The sequence below is a fragment of the Eleutherodactylus coqui genome, chromosome 8 (genome assembly GCF_035609145.1).
Source record: "Eleutherodactylus coqui strain aEleCoq1 chromosome 8, aEleCoq1.hap1, whole genome shotgun sequence".
Taxonomy (NCBI): domain Eukaryota; kingdom Metazoa; phylum Chordata; class Amphibia; order Anura; family Eleutherodactylidae; genus Eleutherodactylus; species Eleutherodactylus coqui.
Window position 1 is genome coordinate 193,012,633 of NC_089844.1, and position 25,234 is coordinate 193,037,866.

The window sequence follows — 25,234 nt, forward strand, 5'->3', positions numbered from 1 at the left end:
CAAATAGGCAGTAAAGTGAGATGGCATGGCGTTCATGGTTTGACATGGGTCCAGCATATATTAGTTATAGTTAGTAGAGGTCAAGCAAATCAGATATATGGTTGTCTACATTAGATGTGTAAACATGAGCACAGTAGCTCAGCGAGGGTGAAATGTATGTTCAGTCCTCCAGTATGTGTGCATCAGATCGTATTTGGCCATTATAGCTACCTTATACAATTTGTGGACACAGGATGGATAAGGATTGATGACAGGAGACAGAAGAACAAGGAGTAGAAATACATTTTCTGGTCAGAAATGATTACGTACAGAATATCTCGGCCACGCCACTGCACATTCATAAATACCTAAAAGGACATTGCAAAGATCGGCTATTCCCAGTAGTGTTTCCTTCCATTCCCAATGCTGTAAAAGAAAATTAACCTGTATATTAGCGTGGCCCATATGGCAAGACATAAAGTGGCATCTATACAGCCAAACATCTTCCCAATGTGTTCCATCTGCTAATAGTAATGTTAGGGGAAAGTTTTAGCTTTAAAGGGGTTGTCCGGCCACACAGGGTAAAAATTTTTATAATGCTGCTGCTTTCCTTTCAGTAAGGATAGTAACAGACAGCATACAGGGGCTCAAACCAGCCAGCAGATCAGCTGCAATGTCAGTTTCTTACCTTAGATTCTGATCTTCACTGCAGCTTTCAAAGATGGCGCCTCTATGCGCTCTCCCTCTTCTGTGTGCGCGCTCCCGATGGTAGTAAGAGACATGAAAAGGCTAGATTTCATGGCCTCCCAAAGCTCACGTCCTAGCCCCGCCCACGACACGCCCACCTCTATTGAACTGCTCTACAGTCTCTCCCCGCCCAGGCCCTGCCCCCTGCTGCATACTATAATCAGAGGGGGTGTGGCCAGGGGAGACTGCGTTATACACTCATGTCAGGATAAAATCCTGGCATGACTGTAAACACTAGCACTGTGTATAGTGAATGGAGAGGGGCTGGGGAGAGCCGAGAGAGAACTCTCCTGCAGCCCCCCACTGCAAGGCTATCTACTGCCCCCCCACCCTGCTAAAGTGAAACAAAACATTTCCCCACACACACATGCCCTCATAGTCCCCCTCCCACAGCGACCCCCCCCTCACAATGACCCCCCCCCACAGTGCACTCTCCCACAGTGCCCCCCTAATGATCCCCCACAGTGCCACAAACAGTGCCCTCTACAGTACCCCCTACACATGCCCCCCAGTGTCACCCCTACAGTGCCCTCCAAAGTAGCCCCCCTCATTCCCCCCAACCACAGCATTCTCCATAGTCCCCCCTCAACAGTGCCCCCCCCCCAGTATTCCCCCCCCACAGTGCCCTCCGCAGTACCCCCCCTACACATGCCACCCCCCCCCAGAGTCCCCCCCACTGCACTCCAAAGTAGCCCCCCTCCACCTGCCCCCCATCCACAGCGTCCCTATACAGTGCCCCCCCTGTGACCTCCCCCACAGAGTCCCCCTTTACAGTGCCCACACACAAGTACACTAACAGCACCCCCCCTCCCCCCTCCCCCCTCCCCCCTCCCCCCGGGACTTCTGACAGCCGGGTTTCCTGATTAGCAATCAGATGTTCCTTAACCCCTTCCCGCTGCAGGGCGTAAGTTTACGTCCTGGCAGCCTGGTACTTCCCGCAACAGGGTGTAAACTTACGTCCTGGAGATAGCGCGGGATCACATAAGATCCCGCGCTATCCCGCAGCGGGAGCCGGCTGTCAGTCACAGCCAGCGTCCCGCTGCAACAGCGGGGGGTCATCGGAGATACGATCCCCGCTGTTAACCCCTTCCCTGCCGCGATCTAAGTAGATCGCGGCAGGGAAAGAGTTCACAGAGGGAGCGCGGCTCCCTCTGTGTCTCCGGCCGGAACTCGCGATGCCATCGCGAGAGCCTGGCCTGTCACCATGGCAACAGGACGCCAGACACTGGCGTCCTGTATTGCCTATGCCTATAATCGCTATACAAGCGATAAGGCATGGCAGAGCAGTAGCTCTGCCATGCCTTATACCAGCGATCATCAGGGCAGGGGTTAAAGTCCCTCAGAGGGACTCAAATAGTGTAAAAAAAACAAAGATTAAAAAAAGAATTTAAAAAAATATAAAAAAAAGAGTAAAAAAAACATTTTTTAATGCTTTTTCTAAGATTAGCATAAAAAAAATAAAATCCCACATATTTGGTATTGTCGCATCCGTAACGACGCGTACAATAAGTTGCACATGCTTTTGACTGTGCACGGAAAAAAACGCTAAAGAAAATGCTAAAAAACTGAGGCAAAATGCTAATTTTTAAGCATTTTGCCTCACTAAAAACGCAATAAAAGTGATCAAAAAAGCCGTATGTACCCCAAAATGGTACCAATAAAATCTACAGCTCGTCTCGCAAAAAATAAGCCCTCACAGAATGCCGTACATCAAAAAATAAAAAAGTTACAGGACTTTGAATGCAGCAATTTAGAAAAAAAAAAAAGATTACCCAGAAAAAGGGTTTTTATTGCAGAAAAGTGGGAAAACCTAAAAAAAATTTAAGAATTTTGGTATCGTTGTAACCGTACCGGTCCGCAGAAAAAATGGAATGTCTCATTTATGCTGCATGAGTACCGCTGTTAAAAAAAAAATAAAAAATTTATGGCAGAATTGATGCGTTTTCTCTCCCTGCTATCATTAAAAAAAAAAAAAAAAAGTTTTACAATATAGTCTATGTACCCAAAAGTGGCACCGATAAAAAACTACAGTTCGCCATGCAAAAAACAAGCCCTCATACGGCCGCGTCGACGGAAAAATAAAAAAGTTATGACTTTTGATAAACGGAGAAGAAAATCCGCCAAAAATTGTTGCGTCCTTAAGCCCAAAATAGGCCATGTCATGAAGGGGTTAAAGCAGTTATGTTGGACCATTAGAAAAATCTCTGTTAAAATTACAGAAGTTGGGGAACCTCCATTTTCTGGCTATAGACGTTTCGGTTGCCATTAATACATTGGATATAATAAACCGGGCAGAGGGGGTGCAATGTGTTTATGGCATGTCCAGCAGATGTTAGAGTGCGGTGGTGAGATCTTGGCTAAGTGATAGGGTGTCGGGTATCATCTGTATTCGGGTTTCCTATTAGTTTTCAGATGCTTCGTGGTTCTTTTTCCCAATTAGTTTGAAAATGGAAGTGGGTGGAGAGGAGTGTAATGATAATTCTGTACGGGCTTTAGTAATACCTTTAGCCTGTTCTCCGCAATTATATAAAAAGGATTCATATTTTGTGAGCGAAGTTATAATCGAGGGAGCGATTGGCAAAAGGAAATGTCGTATTTGAAGGTATTTATAAAATTCTTTGTGTGGTAATTGAAATGATTCGTGTAATTGTGCAAATGATTTCATGGTTGATCTTTTACATAAACCCTCTCTTTTGGAAATGCCTCTGGCACGCCAGATGTCTAGGTTTATATCTGGGGTTAATAGTTGGATCACCTCTATGGGAATTTTGAGAATTTGAAGAGGGAAGAAATTAGGAAGAGGAATTTTTTCCCCCACTATATAGTATGGTGGATACTCTAGGCGAGGCTGATGTGGAGAATCTTTTAGTCAATCTAGAAACCCATAAAAGGTTTAGAAGTTTAGAATATCGAGTAATATTGGATTCGATCTGGATCCAATGTTTGGAGGGGTCCTTTAGCCACAAGCTTCTAGTTGATCAAGTAATGACGCGTGAAAGTAAATTTGTTTATACAGGGATAAACCAGGCCTACCTGGGGGGGTTCAGGTATAACACCTTGGAAGGTACCCATGCTTTCTGGTTGTGCCAAATATAATGCATTAGTAAACTTTGTATTCTATTCAGAATGGTATTGGGTATAACCACAGAGGGGTTGCAGAAAAAACCTAAGATTTTGAAGAGCAGTAAACAATGGCGTTACGGCCTATTCAAGAGACCCATAGATTAGTGTCATTTTGGCTTTTTCCAAAAGCAGTAATGGATTTTTAAATTGCTAATTCTCAGTTGACTAACAGGAAATGTTAGAGTAATACCTAAATAGGAAATTTGACCATTTGTAGGGATAACTGCTTGCAGAGTTCCCAGAATTCCCATATTCAGGAATAGAGATTTGGAGGCGTTGATTTTACATTAGCTCTAGAAGTTAAATTTTACAATAATTACTGATATTGTGCCAAGGGAAGATTCTGGGGATGTTAAGCTTTAGATTGCATCATCCACACAAAGGCCAATATGGTGATCAGTACTTCCTATGCTGATGCCATATATATTTGGAGATGAATGAATCATATGTGCCAAGGGCTCCATCACCTGACGGGTGCCAATTGTCATTGTGGAGAAAAGCAGTGGGCCACTGAAGCCAAATCTCAGAAGCACCTCCCTGAAATAACCCTAGTGCACACGGTCAAACACAACTAATACCAGTAATAATGAATGCTTTCAGCACATCTGGTGGTGTGTTTCCATTTGTGGCTATTTAATTAAATACTCTGGCTACATAAGGGGCTAGAGTGAATCTGTGGGCCTTGTAACACTTTTTTGCAAAGCCATCAGGTCCAGGGAACTTGTTAGATTTAACCCCTTGAGTGGCACGCCCGGAAATTTTCCTGGACGAGCTCCACTGCCGATAGTGATATAGCCTGGAAGATTTTCGGGCTATGTATCACTATGGGAGCTGCAGAGCACAATGCCACAGGCTGTGGCATTGTGCTCTGCCTGCACAGTCCCACAGAGAACCAGTGCAGGACCTTGAGAAGCAGGAATATATTGCCGATATGCCGGCAATCTCCTGCTTCTAATGTCCTGCTTTGTTTACAGGTTGCTATAAAGACCATTGTCTTGTCAGAAGCAAGCCGATGATCTCTGTGGCAGGGGGAGCTGGTGCTTGGCTGTCAGAGGACAGCTAGGCACCAGCTCTTACAGCAGATATCAGAGAAAACCTCTGATCTCTGCTGTGTTAACCCTTTTCATACTGCAGTCTATGTGACTGCAGCATGTAAAGGGCTGTCACTGCAGCATGTAAAGGGCTGTCACCATCAGACCCCCGGAAAGTGATCAGGGGGTCCTGATGGGTCCCTGTGGAAGTCCCCTAAAGGGACAAAAATGTAAAAAAAAGTAAAAAAAAAACAAAAGTAAAAAAAAAAATAAATAAAAACACTTGTCTCCGTTTACTTTGTAAAAAATGTGAAATAAAATCACACATGTGGTATCCCTGCCTCGTAATGACCCAGAGAAGGAAGTTGGTACATTATTTAACCCCTTAATGACATGGCCCCTTTTTTTCTTTTTTCCCCATTTCTTTTTTTCCTCCCCGAAACATAAAAACTGTATAAACTTTATAAAGGGGTTAAGAGTCTTCAGGACTTTGGCAGAATTAAATGGCTGGGCACGGCATCTAATTCGGCGGAAGATACTGTGGGTAAATTTAGATTCGATTTAAAATGGAAGCCATATTATTGTGCGTAGGTCGGGCAATAGAATTATCATCAGTGAAGTTGGATAAGGAATTATAGCAGTTTGCTAAAACATTGACAGTGTACTGGGGGTCAAATATCCTATAATAAAGGGTATATGGAGTTTAGCTTCACGGGTTTTACGTGTTTTGTCAGTATTGCACTTGGTTTATTACCATGCCAGTAATGCGTCATTTTTAATTTTCTCAGAGCTAGCTCATGCTCAAAAAGTTCTTGAAGTTGCTGATTTCTTTGACTCTGTCTGAAGAGTAGGATGCTTTATTCAATCTATGCAATGCACATAACTATGTTTGCAAAGAGACCAGTAATGTGTTCCTTCATTTTTTTTTATCGTGGAATGCTTGTTTCATAAAGTGACTTCTCATAAGCGTTTCATGGGCGCACCACAAGGTAGAATCAGAGACTTTACCATTGAAGCTGAAAATAGTCCGAAAGTGATTGTAATGCATTGGAGGTATATTTTGGGTATTGTAATATATAGTCATTCAGATGCCAACTCATTACATTGGTGGGCAAGTAATTGCATTGTTCTAGAAGTGACATTGCAACAGGAGCCATTGTCTGACCAGGAGATAGTGCCTATTGTTGTAGAAGTTACATTTTTTGTACGATTGTAGTCTATCAGAATGGGATCAATTCTGCTATATACTTTATGGGGATGAGAAAAAAATATATACACTCAGTTGGATGCTGTAAGCGCCAAATATCGAATAAATTATTATTTAGCAAGGAAACAATAGAAGTTGATTGGCTTGTAGTTTTAGTAGCGGAGGAGAGTTTTATTAAAGTTGCCCAATAATATTAAAAGGCTGACTTTAACCTTTTCCAGTCCAATTTGTATCCTGGTTTTCCTAGGGGGCTTACTCTTTTTCTGCCGTTATACAATGGTGCTATCTGTTGGCTAAAGCCAGTACTGCATGAGGTGACACATTGGATAGGCTCTGACAGCAGAGAGGCTGGCAATATACAGTAAGAGAACTCCGACGGACGTCTACCAACATCAGAGCTGTACAGCCTTAAATCATAATGTCTTTAGAGGTCAGACAATGGATTGGAAAGGGTTAAGTTGATTTATTATTTTTAGAATTTTTTAAATAAATGTATGTTGCCTGGAATTGGAAGCGTACACTGAGGCTATGGTGTACCTAGTGTTGGTAATCGTGCAGATCAAGACGACATATTGCCCATTGTCATTAACAATCTCAGTTTGGAGGGAGAATGCAACAGTGTCTTTGATGGCAATAGACAATCGCCATGCGTGGCAGGAGAAGGTATGAGGGAATCTTTTGTTTTAACCTTAAGGCATTATCTTTATTTAAATGTGTTTATTGGATACATAATAGTTAGTTGGACATGCTTCTTTCCATGTCATCAATCTTTTGAAGGGTGATTTTGGACCCTTGGCATTAATAGATGGTATTTCAAATACCATAGTTAAGAAGAATAAATCTGCTTAGGCTAAGGAGAGACCTGGAGGGCTCCGGAGGCACCACCTCATTACATACGGCTCCGTAACACCCCCCCCCCCTAAATCCTCCCCAGCCCCCACCCACAATTACAGCATAGGCAAAAAGAAACAATATGTCAGCATATCTCAGACCAGTTAGTGAAGTGTAAAATTACAAATTCAATAGACTAAACAATAAATCATAAAACAGGGGCCTAAAGGCCAACACAAGGTAAATGGTAGATGTATTACCATAGTCTTGGTGGGGAACTCTGTTTACCAGATGCCACTAGATTGCATGCCAGGCAGGGTAACTTTAGAAAAAGAGACAACCCAAATTTAAGAGGAGTCTTCAAATTTGAAGGAATGTTGCTTATTTTGTTATATTAACCGACAAAAAAATGTTATTTGATGCATCGTTTGCCATAAGAGCTTCGCGACCATTTCACTTAAAGAGATGGAGAATTTATTTTCCTAGTGATCTGGAAGACTCCTGATGGAGAAGGTTCCATTCTTTGCAGAATGGTAAGGCTTATTCTGGGCATTGTGCAGAGAAGTTTGTTCCATTTTTTGTAATAGTAAGTTTCACCAGGGAAACCCATTTGTACGTGATGCCTTATCTGCGCAAAGAGTGTGATACTTTTGAAATCATCTGGGAAAGCAGGTGTGTAAAAGGAAAATAGTCGATTATAGACAATTTGTGTGATTATTAGAGATGAGCGAGCGTACTCGTCCGAGCTTGATACTCGTTCGAGTATTAGGGTGTTCGAGATGCTCGTTACTCGAGACAAGCGCCACGCTGTGCTCGACTCCTTTACATTTCGTTCCCTGAGAAATTTGTGCGCTTTTCTGGCCAATAGAAACACAGGGAAGGCATTACAACTTCCTCCTGTGAGGTTCCAGCGCTATCCCACCCCCCCTGCAGTGAGTGGCTGGGGAGATCAGATGACACCCGAGTATTTAAATCTTCCCCGCCCGCGGCTCGCCACAGATGCAGGCTGAGAGAGATCAGGGAAAGTGCTGTCTTGCTGTAGCTGCTATAGGTAGAGTGTTAGGTGTTATATTCGTCTTTAAGAACCCCAACTGTCCTTCTTAGGGCCACATCTGACCGTGTACAGTACTGTTGAGGCTGCTTTTAGCAGTGTTGCACAATTTTTTTTTTTTTTGTATATCGGGCGTGCAGAGCATTGCGTCCTCAGTCTGCAGTCATTTTACAGAGTATAGGGGCAGTACTGGTGAGGCAGGGAAAGAGGTATACTGGCTATATAGGCAGTGGGCTTTTTCCCAAAAAGTGGAAAAATATACTATATTTGGCCTGCCTGTGACTGTCTTCAGTTTACTGCGTGTCTGCTGGGGGTAGTAGTCGGTGATTAATACCCAGCCTTGCGCATAAATGTTTCCTGGCTGCACTGGGCTTTCAGTAACCACAGTCATCCTCCAACAGGGAAATCGAAATACAGTGTATATCAGAGGCAGTTGGCTTTTTCCCAAAAAGTTTAAAAATATACTATATTTGGCCTGGCAGTGACAGTCTTCAGTTTACGCCGTGTCTGCTCATAATTGTTTCCTGGCTCTGCTGTGCGTTCCGTAAGCGAAGTCAGCCTCCAACAGGGAACTACCAATTACAGTGTCTATCAGAGGCAGTGGGCTTTTCCCCAAAAAGTTTAAAAATATACTATATTTGGCCTGGCAGTGACCGTCTTCAGTTTATGCCGTGTCTGCTGGAGGGAGTAGTCGGTGATTAATACCCAGCCTTGCGCATAATTGTTGTCTGGCTCTGCTGTGCGTTCCGTAAGCGAAGTCAGCCTCCAACAGGGAAATCCAAATACAGTGTATATCAGAGGCAGTGGGCTTTTTCCCAAAAAGTTAGAAAATATACTATATTTGGTCTGGCAGTGACCGTCTTCAGTTTATGCCATGTCTGCTGGGGGGAGTAGTCGGTAATTAATACCCAGCCTTGCGCATAATTGTTTTCTGGCTCTGCTGTGCGTTCTGTAAGCGAAGTCAGCCTCCAACCACAGGCCAATAAGCGGCACATTTAATTACAGCGTTCTCTTTCTGCTCTACTCGTAATACACCATGCTCAGGGGTAGGGGTAGGCCTAGAGGACGTGGACAGGGGCGAGGATGCGGAGGCCCAAGTCAGGGTGTGGGCACAGGCTGAGCTCCTGGTCCAGGTGTATCGCAGCCGACTGCTGCGGGATTAGGAGAGTGGCAAGTTTCTGGGGTCCCCAGATTCATCTCACAATTAATGGGTCCACGCAATAGACCTTTATTAGAAACTGAGCAGTGTGAGCAGGTCCTGTCGTGGATGGCAGAAAGTGCATCCAGCAATCTATCGACCACCCTGACTTCCACAGCTGCAACTCTAAATCCTCTGGCTGCTGCTCCTCCTTCCTCCGAGCCTCCTCAATCCATGAAAATGACACATTCTGAGGAGCAGGCAGAATCCCAGGAACTGTTCTCGGGCCCTTGCCGAGATTGGGCAGCAATGGTTCCTCTCCCACCGGAGGAGTTTGTCGTGACCGATGCCCAACCTTTGAAAAGTTCCCAGGGTCCAAGGGATGAGGCTGGGGACTTCTGGGATCTGTCTCAAGAGCTTTCAGTGGGTGAGGAGGACGATGACGATGAGACACAGGTGTCTATCAGTCAGGTAGTAGTAATTTCAGTAAGTCCGAGGGAGGAGCGCACAGAGGATTTGGAGGAAGAGCAGCTGGACGATGAGGTGACTGACCCCACCTGGTTTGCTAAGCCTACTGAGGACAGGTCTTCAGAGGGGGAGGCAAGTGCAGCAGCAGGGCAGGTTGGAAGAGGCAGTGCGGTGGCCAGGGTAGAGGCAGGGCCAGACCGAATAATCCATCAACTGTTTCCCAAAGCGCCCCCTCGCGCCATGCCACCCTGCAGAGGCCGTGGTGCTCAAAGGTGTGGCAGTTTTTCACTGAGAGTGCAGACGACCGACGAACTGTGGTGTGCAAGGTTTGTCGCGCCAAGATCAGCCGGGGAGCCACCACCACCAGCATGTGCAGGCATATGATGGCCAAGCACCCCACAAGGTGGGAAGAAGGCCGTTCACAGCCTCAAGTTTGCACCACTGCCTCTCCCCCTGTGCCCCAACCTGCCACTGAGATCCAACCCCCCTCTCAGGACACAGGCACGACCGTCTCCCGGCCTGCATCCACACGCTCACCTCCGCTGTCCTCGGCCCCATCCAGCAATGTCTCTCAGCGCAGCATCCAACCGTCGCTAGCGCAACTGTTTGAGCGCAAGCGCAAGTACGCCGCCACGCACCCGCACGCTCAAGCGTTAAACGTGCACATAGCCAAATTGATCAGCCTGGAGATGCTGCCGTATAGGCTTGTGGAAACGGAGGCTTTCAAAAACATGATGGCGGCGGCCCTGCGCTACTTGGTTCCCAGTCGCCACTACTTTTCCCGATGTGATGCCCCAGCCCTGCACGACCACGTCTCCCGCAACATTGTCCGCGCCCTCACCAACGCGGTTACTGGCAAGGTCCACTTAACAATGGACACGTGGACAAGCAAAGGCGAGCAGGGCCACTATATCTCCCTGACGGTACATTGGGTGAATTTAGGGGAGGCAGGGATCGAGTCAGAGCCTGGGACCGCTCACGTCCTACCCACCCGCAGAATTGTGGGCCCCAGCTCGGTGCTGGTATCTGCGGCGGTGTATGCTTCCTCCACTAAACTACCCTCCTCCTCCTACGCAACTTCTGTCTCGCAATCAAGATGTGTCAGCAGCAGCACGTCGCCAGCAGTCGGTGTTGCGCGGCAGCACAGCTGTGGCCAAGCGAGAGCAGGCCGTGCTGAAGCTACTAAGCTTGCTGCAGGGTCTGACAGAGCAGACCGACCGCTGGCTTTCGCCGCTGAGCCTCCAACCGGGCATGGTCGTGTGTGACAATGGCCGTAACCTGGTGGCGGCTCTGCAGTGCGGCAGCCTCACACACGTGCCATGCCTGGCCCACGTCTTTAATTTGGTGGTTCAGCGGTTTCTGAAAAGCTACCCACGCTTGTCCGACCTGCTCGGAAAGGTGCGCCGCCTCAGCGCACATTTCCGCAAGTCCAACATGGACGCTGCCACCCTGCTGACCCTGCAACATCGGTTTAATCTGCCAGTGCACCGATTGCTGTGCGACGTGCCCACATGATGGATCTCTACGCTCCATATGTTGGCCAGGCTCTATGAGCAGCGTAGAGCTATAGTGGAATACCAACTCCAACATGGGTGGCGTAGTGGGAGTCAGCCTCCTCAATTCTTTACAGAAGAGTGGGCCTGGTTGGCAGACATATGCCAGGTCCTTGGAAACTTTGAGGAGTCTACCCAGATGGTGAGCGGCGATGCTGCAATCATTAGCGTCACCATTCCTCTGCTATGCCTCTTGAGAAGTTCCCTGCAAAGCATAAAGGCAGACGCTTTGCACTCGGAAACGGAGGCGGGGGAAGACAGTATGTCGCTGGATAGTCAGAGCACCCTCATGTCTATATCTCAGCACGTTTTGGAGGAGGAGGAGGAGGAGGAGGGGGAGGAGCATAAGGAGGAGGGGGAAGAGACAGCTTGGCCCACTGCTGAGGGTACCCATGCTGTTTGCCTGTCATCCTTCCAGCGTGTATGGCCTGAAGAGGAGGAGGAGGATCCTGAAAGTGATCTTCCTAGTGAGGACAGCCATGTGTTGCGTACAGGTACCCTGGCACACATGGCTGACTTTATGTTAGGATGCCTTTCTCGTGACCCTCGAGTTAGACGCATTCTGGCCACTACGGATTACTGGGTGTACACACTGCTCGACCCACGGTATAAGGAGAACCTTTCCACTCTCATACCCGAAGAGGAAAGGGGTTCGAAAGTGATGCTATACCACAGGGCCCTGGTGGACAAACTGATGGTAAAATTCCCATCCGACAGCGCTAGTGGCAGAAGGCGCAGTTCCAAGGGCCAGGTAGCAGGGGTGACGCGGAGATCAGACAGCATGTACAGCGCAGGCAGGGGAACACTCTCCAAGGCCTTTGACAGCTTTATGGCTCCCCAGCAAGACTGTGTCACTGCTCCCCAGTCAAGGCTGAGTCGGAGGGAGCACTGTAAAAGGATGGTGAGGAAGTACGTAGCCGATCGCATGACCGTCCTCCTTGACGCCTCTGCTCCCTACAACTACTGGGTGTCGAAGCTGGACACGTGGCCTGAACTCGCGCTGTATGCCCTGGAGGTGCTTGCTTGCCCTGCGGCTAGCGTCTTGTCAGAGAGCGTGTTTAGTGCAGCTGGGGGAATCATCACGGATAAGCGTACCCACCTGTCAACTGACAGTGCCGACAGGCTTACACTCATAAAGATGAACAAAGCCTGGATTTCCCCAGACTTCTCTTCTCCACCAGCGGACAGCAGCGGTACCTAAACAATACGTAGGCTGCACCCGCGGATTGAAGCATCGTTCTCTATCACGATAAAAACCGGGGACCTTTTAGCTTCATCAATCTGTGTATTATATTCATCCTCCTCCTCCTGCTCCTCCTCCTGAAACCTCACGTAATCACGCCGAACGGGCAATTTTTCTTAGGCCCACAAGGCTCATTCATATTACTTTTGTAAACAATGTTTATACGTTTAATGCTCATTAAAGCGTTGAAACTTGCACCTGAACCAATTTTTATTTTAACTGGGCTGCCTCCAGGCCTAGTTACAAATTAAGCCACAGTAATCAGAGCAATTAATGGGTTTCACCTGCCCTCTTGGTTGGGCATGGGCAATTTTTCTGAGGTACATTAGTACTGTTGGTACACCAATTTTTTTGGGCCCTCACCTACAGTGTAATCCTAGTAATTTTTATGGGCTTCGCCTGCACTCATGGTACAGCAAGGTGTGTGGGCTTGGCCTACACTTTTGCTACATAAATGTAACTGGGGCCTTGTCTATACTGCAACTACTGAAATGTGAAAGAGACTGTTATCTCCCTAAACTGCTGCAACGGGAATGTTACTGTGGCCTGTCTTGACTGCTACTACTACTGAAATGGAACTATTACTGTGCTCCCCCTATACTGCTGCTTCGGAATTGTTACTGGGGCCTGTCTAGACTGCTACTATTACTGAAATGGAACTAAGACTGCGCTCCCCCTATACTGCTGCTTCGGAATTGTTACTGGGGCCTGTCTTGAGTGCTACTATTACTGAAATGGAACTAAGACTGCGCTCCCCCTATACTGCTGCTTCGGAATTCTTACTGGGGCCTGTCTTGACTGCTACTATTACTGAAATGGAACTAAGACTGCGCTCCCCCTATCCTGCTGCTTCGGAATTGTTACTGGGGCCTGTCTTGACTGCTACTATTACTGAAATGGAACTAAGACTGCTCTCCCCCTATCCTGCTGCTTCGGAATTGTTACTGGGGCCTGTCTTGAGTGCTACTATTACTGAAATGGAACTAAGACTGTGCTTCCCCTATACTGCTGCTTCGGAATTGTTACTGAGGCCTGTCTAGACTGCTACTATTACTGAAATGGAACTAAGACTGCGCTCCCCCTATACTGCTGCTTCGGAATTCTTACTGGGGCCTGTCTTGAGTGCTACTATTACTGAAATGGAACTAAGACTGCGCTCCCCCTATACTGCTGCTTCGGAATTCTTACTGGGGCCTGTCTTGACTGCTACTATTACTGAAATGGAACTAAGACTGCTCTCCCCCTATCCTGCTGCTTCGGAATTGTTACTGGGGCCTGTCTTGAGTGCTACTATTACTGAAATGGAACTAAGACTGTGCTTCCCCTATACTGCTGCTTCGGAATTGTTACTGGGGCCTGTCTGGACTGCTACTACTACTGAAATGGAACTAGTACTGTGCTCCCCCTATAATGCTGCTATTTCCCACCAACGCGGTTACTGTTAAGGTGCATATAACCACGGACACGTGGAGAGGACACATAGTGCCTCAAAAACATCCCCCTCCTCCTCCAACAATGAAAACATTCTTGGCAAATACCTTTGCATTGGTCCGTCTGGTGGCAGTCCAAGAATTTCACCCTTAGCGACACAAGACAGCCCCCCCCCCCCACCATCCCCCCGCCACGGCCCACTTAATCCTGGCCACATTCCGAAAACCAACTAAATAAAACCACGCTACTAGGTCCGCAGTCACCGCCACATTCCCACCAACGCGGTTACTGTTAAGGTGCATATAACCACGGACACGTAGAGAGGACACGTAGTGCCTCAAAAAAATCCCCCTCCTTCTCCAACAATGAAAAAATTCTTGGCAAATACCTTTGCATTGGTCCGTCTGGTGGCAGGTCAAGAATTTCACCTTTAACGACACAACAAGAGAGCCCCCCCACCATCCCCCCCGCCACGGCCCACTTAATCCTGGCCACATTCCGAAAACCAACTAAATAAAACCGCGCTACTAGGTCCGCAGTCACCACCACATTCCCACCAACGCGGTTACTGTTAAGGTACATATTACCAGTCTGACTGGGGCATGCACTGTGCGCCGAAGCCCACCTGTATTGTATCTGACGTTAGCTCTGCTGTCCAGGGCACTGCAATGGGATTTGTTTATGTACCGCCGGTGGGTTCCAGGGAGCCACCCATGCTTTGGGTCCACACGGACTTCACATTAGAGATTTGTACCTGCCTGTGTCTATGTATTAAAAACCCCAGTCAGACTGGGGCATGCAGTGTGGGCCGAAGCCCACCTGCATTTAATCTGACGTTACCTCAGCTGTGCTGGGCAATGCAATGGGATTTATTTATGTAACTCCGGTGGCTTCCTGGGACCCACCCATGCTGTCGGTCCACACGGAGTTGTACCTGCCTGTGTCTACTTATAAAGAACCCCAGTCTGACTGGGGCATGCAGTGTGGGCCGAAGCCCACCTGTATTTAATCTGACGTTAGCTCTACTATCCGGGGCACTGCATTGGGACAAACTGCAGGATCAATACAGCGCTAATGAGACGTGCACAGCTACGCTAGCATTGGAGTCCGCTGTAGGCACGCGATTGCTGAGGGTTTGTGCAGAGGCCTATGTCCTGGGTGCAGTGAAAGTCCACTTCCAGCCTAGGATTGCTGAATCTGTGGGCTGAGGCCTATGCCGTGGGCGCGGTGCAAGTCTGCCATGTTTGGCCGCTCAGATCAATTTTTTGTTCATGTATTGGGTTTCCTAGGATCCACCTATGCTGTTGGTGCAAACTTAGTTCCCATCGCGGTGTTTGACCTGTCTGGCACAAAGACACTGACTGACTTGGGTAGGGGGCAGAGCACTGACGGATTTCCCCTTGCAGTATGGATTGAGCTATGCGACACCTTGACAGAATGAATACTGTGTGGCACATGGATTCTCCATTGCTATGCCCACGTTTGCAGCTCCTGACGGAGGTGGCACAGGATTGGAGTTCTCATTGGTTCTGTACAGCATTGTGGGCTATCGCCCCGCCCCTTTTAAAGAGAGTCGCTGCCTGGCCCTGCCAGCCTTCTGCAGTGTGTGCCTCCAGTTCCTCCTCAGGGCAGACGCACTTATAAATAGACATGAGGGTGGTGTGGCTATGAGGCCAGCGTGTGGCATGAGGGCAGCTGAAGGCTGCGCAGGGACACTTTGGTGTGCGCTGTGGATGCTGGGATGTGCGGGGGGGGGGGGGGGGAGGGGGTTGGGCAGCATGTAACCCAGGTAGTGTGGTGCTTAGCTAAGGTATGCCTTGCTAATGAGGGTTTTTCAGAAGTAAAAATTGTTGGGGGGGGGGGGCACTCTTGCCGCTATTGTGGCTTAACCCCTGAAGGACCAGGTTGTTTTGTACCTTAAGGACCAGACCCTTTTTAGGGATTTTACCCATGTGGCGGTTTTGCTGCTCCATTTTTTTTCCTTTAGCTAACAAAAGTATTTTTGCTGCGTTTCTTTTTCCCGTGACATATAGGACTTTTTTTAAAATATGTTTTTCACTGACTTTTTTTTTCCGTTTTTTAGTTTTATTGGGGGTAAAATGCTAAAAAAAAAATGATTTTTTTAACATTTATAGTTTTTAAAAAATTATTTTTATATTTACACTAAAATAAAGTATGTGAATGGGTTCTTCTATTTATTTCGGACGTTTTGATATATATGTATGGTTTTGGTTAACAGGGCGCATACGGCGACGGTTTTTGTTGGCGTCTACTTTGTGTTATTGTCTTTCTTATGTATGTATTGTTGTTTTATTCTGTTGTTTTGTTTTACTGATGTGTGTAATTGTGTTTTTTACCATCTATGTCCCCCATGACGTCATATAAGACCTTTGGGGGACATTCACTTTTTTTTTTTAAACTTTATTTGACACTTTCCCATTGTAGCTGGGCAGTCCATAAGAGCCTCAGTTACAGGGGAAAGCAACCCCTGTGGTGACATTAGTCACTTGCAGAGCTGCCAGGGTCTAAGTCTGACCCTCCAGCTCTGCAGTAGCAGGGAATCCCGGGAGGTCACATGACCCCCCGAGGCTCCCGTAGTGAAAGTACTTCTTACTTTCACTTTGCCCATACAGTGCTCATCACTGTATATCGGGGAAGTAGAAGGCAGGAAGGGTTAAAAACCCCTCCTGCCTTCTGCTCCGGGTTGTCAGCTGTCACTAACAGCTGATAACCCGTTCCTGCCTCTGACTGATTGCAGAGACAGGAGACTTAGAGCACCGCCGTATTTTTACTATCGGCGGTCCTCTGAGCCCAGGACCAGCCGCTGTATATATACAGTGGCTGGTCCTAAATGGGTTAATAGTGGGACCTGGGACTTGAGATGCAGCCCAACATGTAGCCCCTCGCCTGCCCTATCCGTTTCTGTGTCGTTCCCATCACTTTCTTGAATTTCCCAGATTTTCACAAATGAAAACCTTAGCGAGCATCGGCGATATACAAAAATGCTCGAGTCGCCCATTGACTTCAATGGGGTTCGTTACTCGAAACGAACCCTCGAGCATCGTGGAAAGTTGGACTCGAGTAACGAGCACCCGAGCATTTTGGTGCTCGCTCATCTCTAGTATATATGATAATCTTTGAATTTAAACTACGCCATAAACCATAACTAGGGGAAAGGTAATTACTAGAGATGAGAGAGCACCAAAATGCTCGGGTGCTCGTTAATCGAGACGAACTTTTCGCGATGCTCGAGGGTTCTTTTCGAAAAACGAACCCCATTGAAGTCAATGGGCGACCCGAGCATTTTTGTATATCGCCGATGCTCGCTAAGGTTTTCATTTGTGAAAATCGGGGCAATTCAAGAAAGTGATGGGAACGACACAGAAACGGATAGGGCAGGCGAGGGGCTACATGTTGGGCTGCATCTCAAGTTCCCAGGTCCCACTATTAAGCCACAATAGCAGCAAGAGTGCCCCCCCCCAACAACTTTTACATCTGAAAAGCCCTCATTAGCAATGCATACCTTAGCTAAGCACCACACTACCTCCAACAAAGCACAATCACTGCCTGCATGACACTCCGCTGCCACTTCTCCTGCCAAATCCCCCCCCCCACGACCCAGTGTCCACAGCGCACACCAAACTGTCCCTGCCCAGCCTTCAGCTGCCCTCATGCCACGCCACCCTCATGTCTATTTATAAGTGCGTCTGCCATGAGGAGGAACCGCAGGCACACACTGCAGAGGGTTGGCACGGCTAGGCAGCGACCCTCTTTAAAAGGGGCGGGGCGATAGTCCACAATGCTGTACAGAAGCAATGAGAAATCCATTCCTGTGCCACCTCCATCTGGAGCTGCACACGTGGGCATAGCAATGGGGAACCTATGTGCCACACACTATTCATTCTGTCAAGGTGTCTGCATGCCCCAGTCAGACCGCGTTTTTTTAATTTTAGTCACAGGCAGGTACAACTCCGCAATGGGAATTCCGTGTGCACCCACAGCATGGGTGGCTCCCTGGAACCCACCAGCGGTACATAAATATATCCCATTGCAGTGCCCAACACAGCTGATGTAATGTCGTGCTTAATGCAGGTGGGCTTCGGCCCACACTGCATGCCCCAGTCAGACTGGGGTTCTTTAGAAGTGGAAACAGATGCATTTACAACTCCCTGTGGACCCACAGCATGGGTGGGTGCCAGGGAAACCGGCGGTACATATATATATCCCATTGTATTGCCCAACACAGCTGAGGTAGTAATGTCATGTTTAATGCAGGTGGCCTTCGGCCCACACTGATTGCCCCAGTCAGACTGGGGTTCTTTAGAAGTGGAAACAGATGCATTTACAACTCCCTGTAGACCCACAGCATGGGTGGCTCTCTGGAACCCACCAGCGGTACATAAATATATCCCATTGCAGTGCCCAACACAGCTGATGTAATGTCGTGCTTAATGCAGGTGGGCTTCGGCCCACACTGCATGCCCCAGTCAGACTGGGGTTCTTTAGAAGTGGAAACAGATGCATTTACAACTCCCTGTGGACCCACAGCATGGGTGGGTGCCAGGAAGCCACCGGCGGTACATAAATATATCCCATTGCAGTGCCCAACACAGCTGATGTAATGTCAGCTGTAATGCAGGTGGGCTAAAAGTTAATTTGATTACACTGTAGGCGAGGGCCCCCAAAAATTGGTGTATCAACAGTACTAATGTACCTCTGAAAAATTGCCCATGCCCAACCAAGAGGGCAGGTGAAACTCATTAATCGCTTTGGTTAATGTGGCTTAATTGGTAACTAGGCCAGGAGGCAGCCCAGTTAAAATAAAAATTGGTCGAGGTGAAAGTTTCAATGCTTTAATGAGCATTGAAACGTATAAAAATTGTTTACAAAAATTATATGACTGAGCCTTGTGGGCCTAAGAAAAATTGCCCGTTCGGCGTGATTACGTGAGGTTTCAGGAGGAGGAGGAGGAATATTATACACAGATTGATGAAGCAAAAAGGTCCCCGTTTTGGATAGTGATAGAGAACGATGCTTCCATCTGCGGGTGCAGCCTACGTATTGCTTACGTATCACTGCTGTCCGCTGGTGGAGAAGAGAAGTCTGGGGAAATCCAGGCTTTGTTCATCTTGATGAGTGTAAGCCTGTCGGCACTGTCGGTTGACAGGTGGGTACGCTTATCCGTGATGATTCCCCCAGCTACACTAAACACACCCTCTGACAAGACGCTAGCTGCAGGACAAGCAAGCACCTCCAGGGCATACAGCGCGAGTTCAGGCCACGTGTCCAGCTTCAACACCCAGTAGTTGTAGGGGGCAGAGGCGTCAACGAGGACGGTCGTGCGATCGGCTACGTACTCCCTCACCATCCTTTTACAGTGCTCCCGCCAACTCAGCCTTGACTGGGGAGCCATAAAGCTGTCAAAGGCCTTAGAGAGTGTTCCCCTGCCTGCGCTGTACATGCTGCCTGATCTCTGCGCCTCCCTTGCTACCTGGGCCGCGGAAATGCGCCTTCGGCCACTAGCGCTGTCGGATGGGAAGTTTACCATCAGTTTGTCCACCAGCGCCCTGTGGTATAGCATCACTCTTGAACCCCTTTCCTCTTCGGGAATGAGAGTGGAAAGGTTCTCCTTATACCGTGGGTCGAGCAGTGTGTACACCCAGTAATCCATAGTGGCCAGAATGCGTGTAACGCGAGGGTCAAGAGAAAGGCATCCTAACATTAAGTCAGCCATGTGTGCCAGGGTACCTGTACGCAACACATGGCTGTCCTCACTCGGAAGATTACTTTCAGGATCCTCCTCCTCCTCCTCCTCAGGCCATACACGCTGAAAGGATGACAGGCAAGCTGCATCTGTACCCTCAGCAGTGGGCCAAGCTGTCTCTTCCCCCTCCTCCTCATGCTCCTCCCCCTCCTCCTCCTCTGGCTATACACGCTGAAAGGATGACAGGCAAGCAGCATCTGTCCTCTCAGCAGTGGGCCAAGCTGTCTCTTCCCCCTCCTCCTCATGCTCCTCCCCCTCCTTCTCAACGCGCTGAGATATAGACAGGAGGTTGCTCTGACTATCCAGCGACATACTGTCTTCCCCCGCCTCCGTTTCTGATTCCAAAACGTCTGCCTTTATGCTTTGCAGGGAACTTCTCAAGAGGCATAGCAGAGGAATGGTGACGCTAATGATTGCAGCATACCCGCTCACCATCTGGGTAGACTCCTCAAATTTTCCAAGGACCTGGCAGATGGCTGCCAACCAGGCCCACTCTTCTGTAAATAATTGAGGAGGCTGACTCCCACTGCGCCGCGCAAGTTGGAGTTGGTATTCCACTATAGCTCTACGCTGCTCATAGAGTCTGGCCAACATGTGGAGCGTAGAGTTCCACTGTGTGGGCATGTCGCACAGCAGTCGGTGCACTGGCAGATTAAACCGAAGTTGCAGTGTCCGCAGGGTGGCAGCGTGCGTGTGGGATTTGCGGAAATGTGCGCAGAGCTGGCGCACCTTTCCGATCAGGTATGACAAGTGGGGGTAGCTTTTCAGAAAGCGCTGAACCACCAAATTAAAGACATGGGCCAGGCATGGCACGTGCGTGAGGCTGCCGAGCTGCAGAGCCGCCACCAGGTTACGGCCGTTGTCACACACGACCATGCCCGGTTGGAGGCTCAGCGGCGCAAGCCAGCGGTCGGTCTGCTCTGTCAGACACTGCAGCAATTCGTGGGCCGTGTGGCTCTTCTCTCCTAAGCTCAGTAGTTTCAGCACGACCTGCTGACGCTTGCCCACCGCTGTGCTGCCACGCCGCGTGACACCGACTGCTGGCGACGTGCTGCTGCTGACACATCTTGATTGCGAGACAGAGGTTGCGTAGGAGGAGGAGGAGGGTGGTTTAGTGGAGGAAGCATACACCCCCGCAGATACCACCACCGAGCTGGGGCACGCAATTCGGGGGGGGGGGGTAGGACGTGAGCGGTCCCAGGCTCTGACTCTGTCCCAGCCTCCACTAAATTCACCCAATGTGCCGTCAGGGAGATATAGTGGCCCTGCCCGCCTGTGCTTGTCCACGTGTCTGTTGTTAAGTGGACCTTGGCAGTAACCGCGTTGGTGAGGGCGCGTACAATGTTGCGGGAGACGTGGTCGTGCAGGCCTGGGACGGCGCATCGGGAAAAGTAGTGGCGACTGGGAACGGAGTAGTGCGGGGCTGCCGCCGCCATCATGCTTTTGAAAGCCTCCGTTTCCACAAGCCTATACGGCAGCATCTCTAGGCTGATCAATTTTTCAATGTGCACGTTTAACGCTTGAGCGTGCGGGTGCGTGGCGTCGTACTTGCGCTTGCGCACAAACTGTGGCGCTAGCGACGTCTGGACGCTACGCTGAGAGACATTGCTGGATGGGGCCGAGGACAGCGGAGGTGAGGGTGTGGGTGCAGGACAGGAGACGGTACTGCCTGTGTCCTCAGAGGGGGTTGGATCTCAGTGGCAGGTTGGGGCACAGGGGGAGAGGCAGTGGTGCAAACCGGAGGTGGTGAACGGGCATCGTCCCACCTTGTGGGGTGCTTGGCCATCATATGCCTGCGCATGCTGGTGGTGGTGCCTCCCCAGCTGATCTTGGCGCGACAAAGGTTGCACACCACTGTTCGTCGGTCGTCAGGCGTCTCTGTGAAAAACTGCCACACCGTAGAGCACCTTGACCTCTGCAGGGTGGCATGGCGCGAGGGGGCGCTTTGGGAAACAGTTGGTGGATTATTCGGTCTGGCCCTGCCTCTACCCCTGGACACCGCACTGGCTCGGCCTGTGCCCACACCCTGACTTGGGCCTCCGCGTCCTCGCCCACGTCCACGTCCTATAGGCCTACCCCTACCCCTTAGCATGGTGTATTAGCAGTAGTGCAGAAACAGAACGCTGTAATTAAATGTGCCGCTTATTGGCCTGTGGTTGGAGGCTGACTTCGTTTACCGAACGCCAGGAAATAATTTGGCGCAAGCCTGCTGTAACACTTAGCTGGCTGCGTATTTATTTGTAGAACTACTACCCCCAGCAGACACGGACCCAGAACACTGAGCACAGTGACAGGCAGGCCAAATAGATTTTTTTCCAATATTTTTTTGAAAAGGACCACTGCGTATATTCAATCTATATATGTCTTCTGGCCCTGCCTACACAATTCTGTCCCTGGAGTATTACTGCAGGGCGCAATGCTCTGCACGGTCGATATACCAAAAAAAAAAAAAATGTGCAACACTGCTAAAAGCAGCCTCCACACTACTGCACACGGTTAGATGTGGCCCTAAGAATGACCGTTGGGGTTCTTGAAGCCTACACTAACTCCTAACACTCTCCCTACAGCAGCTCCAACACGATACCACTGTCCCTCAGCTATGTCACAACGCATCTGAGGCGAGCCGCGGGAGGGGCCGATTTTTATACTCGGGTGACACCTGATCTCGCCAGCCACTCACTGCAGGGGGGTGGTATAGGGCTTGAACGTCGCAGGGGGAAGTTGTAATGCCTTCCCTGTCTCTCAATTGGCCAGAAAAGCGCGCTAACGTCTCAGAGATGAAAGTGAAAGTAACCCGAACATCGCGTGGTACTCGAACGAGTATCAAGCTCGGACGAGTACGTTCGCTCATCTCTAGTAATTACAGTAAGAGTATATTAGATGTCATTTCTGTATGTACCGAGGCACATATGTCAAGATAAGATAAGAGTATCAAGAAGGTTCCAGATTTGGCTTAGAAGCTCTACCAATAATATCAAGATATAACCAACAAGCAATGTTGACGACTATATTAACCAACAGAATAATGAAATAAAAGAATTTTAAATGATCATGGACTGAATATGTATGTGTATGTGTGTGTGTGTGTGTGTGTATATATATATATATATATATATATATATATATATAAATTTTACGTACGTAATCTAATTCTCTCACTTGAAATTTGGCACGAGCATTGATTATGTCATAAATAGGAAAAGCTAATGGGTCCCAACTCGATTATTCAATTCTATGCGCAAAAGAATTAGCGTCTAAATTTTATGTACGTAATCTAATTCTCTCACTTCCCGATGTCATAGAAATTAGAAATTTGGCACGAGCATTGATTATGTCATAAATAGGAAACGTTAATGGGTCCCAACTTGATTATTCAATTCTAAGCGCCAAAGAATTAGCGTCCAAATTTTACGTACGTAATCTAATTCTCTCATTTCCTGATGCCATAGAAACATGAAATTTGGCACGAGCATTGATTATGTCATAAGTAGGAAAAGCTAATGGGTCCCAACTCGATTATTCAATTCTAGCGCAAAAGATTTAGCGTCCAAATTTTACGTACATAATCTAATTCTCTCACTTCCCAATGTCATAGAAATTTGAAATTTGGCACAAGCATTGATCTATATATATAAAGACGAAAGCCCTCACTGACTCATTCACTGACTGACTGACTGACTCGCCAAAAGTTCCTCAACTTCCCAATGTCATAGAAACATGAATTTTGGCACAAGCATACATTATCTCCAAAATAGGAAAAGTAATTGGGTCCCAACTCGATTATTCAATTCTAACGCAAAAGAATTGGCGTCGAAATTTAACGTACATAATCTAAATCTCTCACTTCTCAATGTCATAGAAACTTAAAATTTGGCACAAGCATTGATTATGTCATAAATAGGAAAAGTTAATGTGTCCCAACTTGATTATTCAATTCTATACGCAAAAGAATTAGCATCCAAATTTTACGCACGGAATGTCATTTTCTCACTTTCCGGTGTCATAGAAGCGTGAAATTTGGCACCAGCATTGATTATGTCATAAATAGGAAAAGCTAATGGGTCCCAACTCGATTATTCAATTCCATGCACAAAAGAATTAGCGTCCAAATTTTACGTGTGGAATGTAATTTTCTCACTTTTCGGTGTCATAGAAACGTGAAATTTTGCACGAGCATTGATTATGTCATAAATAGGAAAAGCTAATGGGTCCCAACTCGATTATTCAATTCTATGCGCAAAAGAATTAACGTCCAAATTTTACGTACGGAATCTAATTTTCTCACTTCCCGGTGTCATAGAAACGTGAAATTTAGCACGAGCATTGATTATCTCATAAATAGGAAAAGTTCATAGGTCCAAACTCGATTATTCAATTCTAGCACAAAAGAATTGGCGTCGAAATTTTCCGGTGTCCTAGAAATGGGAAATTTGGCACGAGCATTGATTATGTCATAAATAGGAACCGCTAATGGGTCCCAACTCGATTATTCAATTCTATGCGCAAAAGTATTAGCGTCCAAATTTTACGTACGTAATCTAATTCTCTCACTTCCCAATGTCAAAGAAATTTGAAATTTGGCACGAGCATTGATTATGTCATAAATAGGAAAAGTTCATGGGTCCCAACTCGATTATTTAATTCTAGTGCAAAAGAATTCGTGTCCAAATTTTACATACGTAATCTAATTCTCTCACTTGAAATTTGGCACGGGCATTGATTATGTCATAAATAGGAAAAGCTAATGGGTCCCAACTCGATTATTCAATTCTATGCGCAAAAGAATTAGCGTCTAAATTTTATGTACGTAATCTAATTCTCTCACTTCCTGATGTCATTTTATATAAAAGAAACGTCGCATGGTTACCTCCCCGTGGTGTTTCCTGGGTAATGCAAAGAACCATGTAAAATGGTGAATATATTTTTTACCTCGGTATCTCTAAAGTAACGACGACTTCATAAGATTTTCTGTGTGAACACCAGATAAACACCAGTACCCAATTAACTCGGGCGAAGCCGGGTATATCAGCTAGTATATATATATATATATATATATATATATATATATATATATATATATATATACACACTACCGTTCAAAAGTTTGGGGTCACCCAAACAATTTTATGTTTTCCATGAAAAGTCACACTTATTCACCACCATGCGTTGTGAAATGAATAGAAAATAGAGTCAAGACATTGACAAGGTTAGAAATAATGATTTGTATTTGACATAACATTGTTTTTACATCAAACTTTGCTTTCGTCAAAGAATCCTCCTTTTGCAGCAATTACAGCATTGCACACCTTTGACATTCTAGCTGTTAATTTGTTGAGGTAAGCTTGAGAAATTGCACCCCACGCTTCTAGAAGCATCTCCCACAAGTTGGATTGGTTGGATGGGCACTTCTGGCGTACCATACGGTCAAGCTGCTCCCACAACGGCTCAATGGGGTTCAGATCTGGTGACTGCGCTGGCCACTCCATTACCGATAGAATACCAGCTGCCTGCTTCTGCTGTAAATAGTTCTTGCACAATTTGGAGGTGTGTTTAGGGTCATTGTCCTGTTGTAGGATGAAATTGGTTCCAATCAAGCGCTGTCCACTGGGTATGGCATGGCGTTGCAAAATGGAGTGATAGCCTTCCTTATTCAGAATCCCTTTTACCC

General features: G+C 47.4%; 1 protein-coding gene across 2 annotated transcripts in view; it reads left to right on the forward strand.

Annotated features, from left to right (window-relative positions):
* TMEFF2 (transmembrane protein with EGF like and two follistatin like domains 2) overlaps positions 1 to 25,234 on the forward strand; it is an 895,617-nt gene that overhangs the window by 805,030 nt on the left and 65,353 nt on the right. The gene's annotated exons all lie outside the window — the stretch shown is intronic.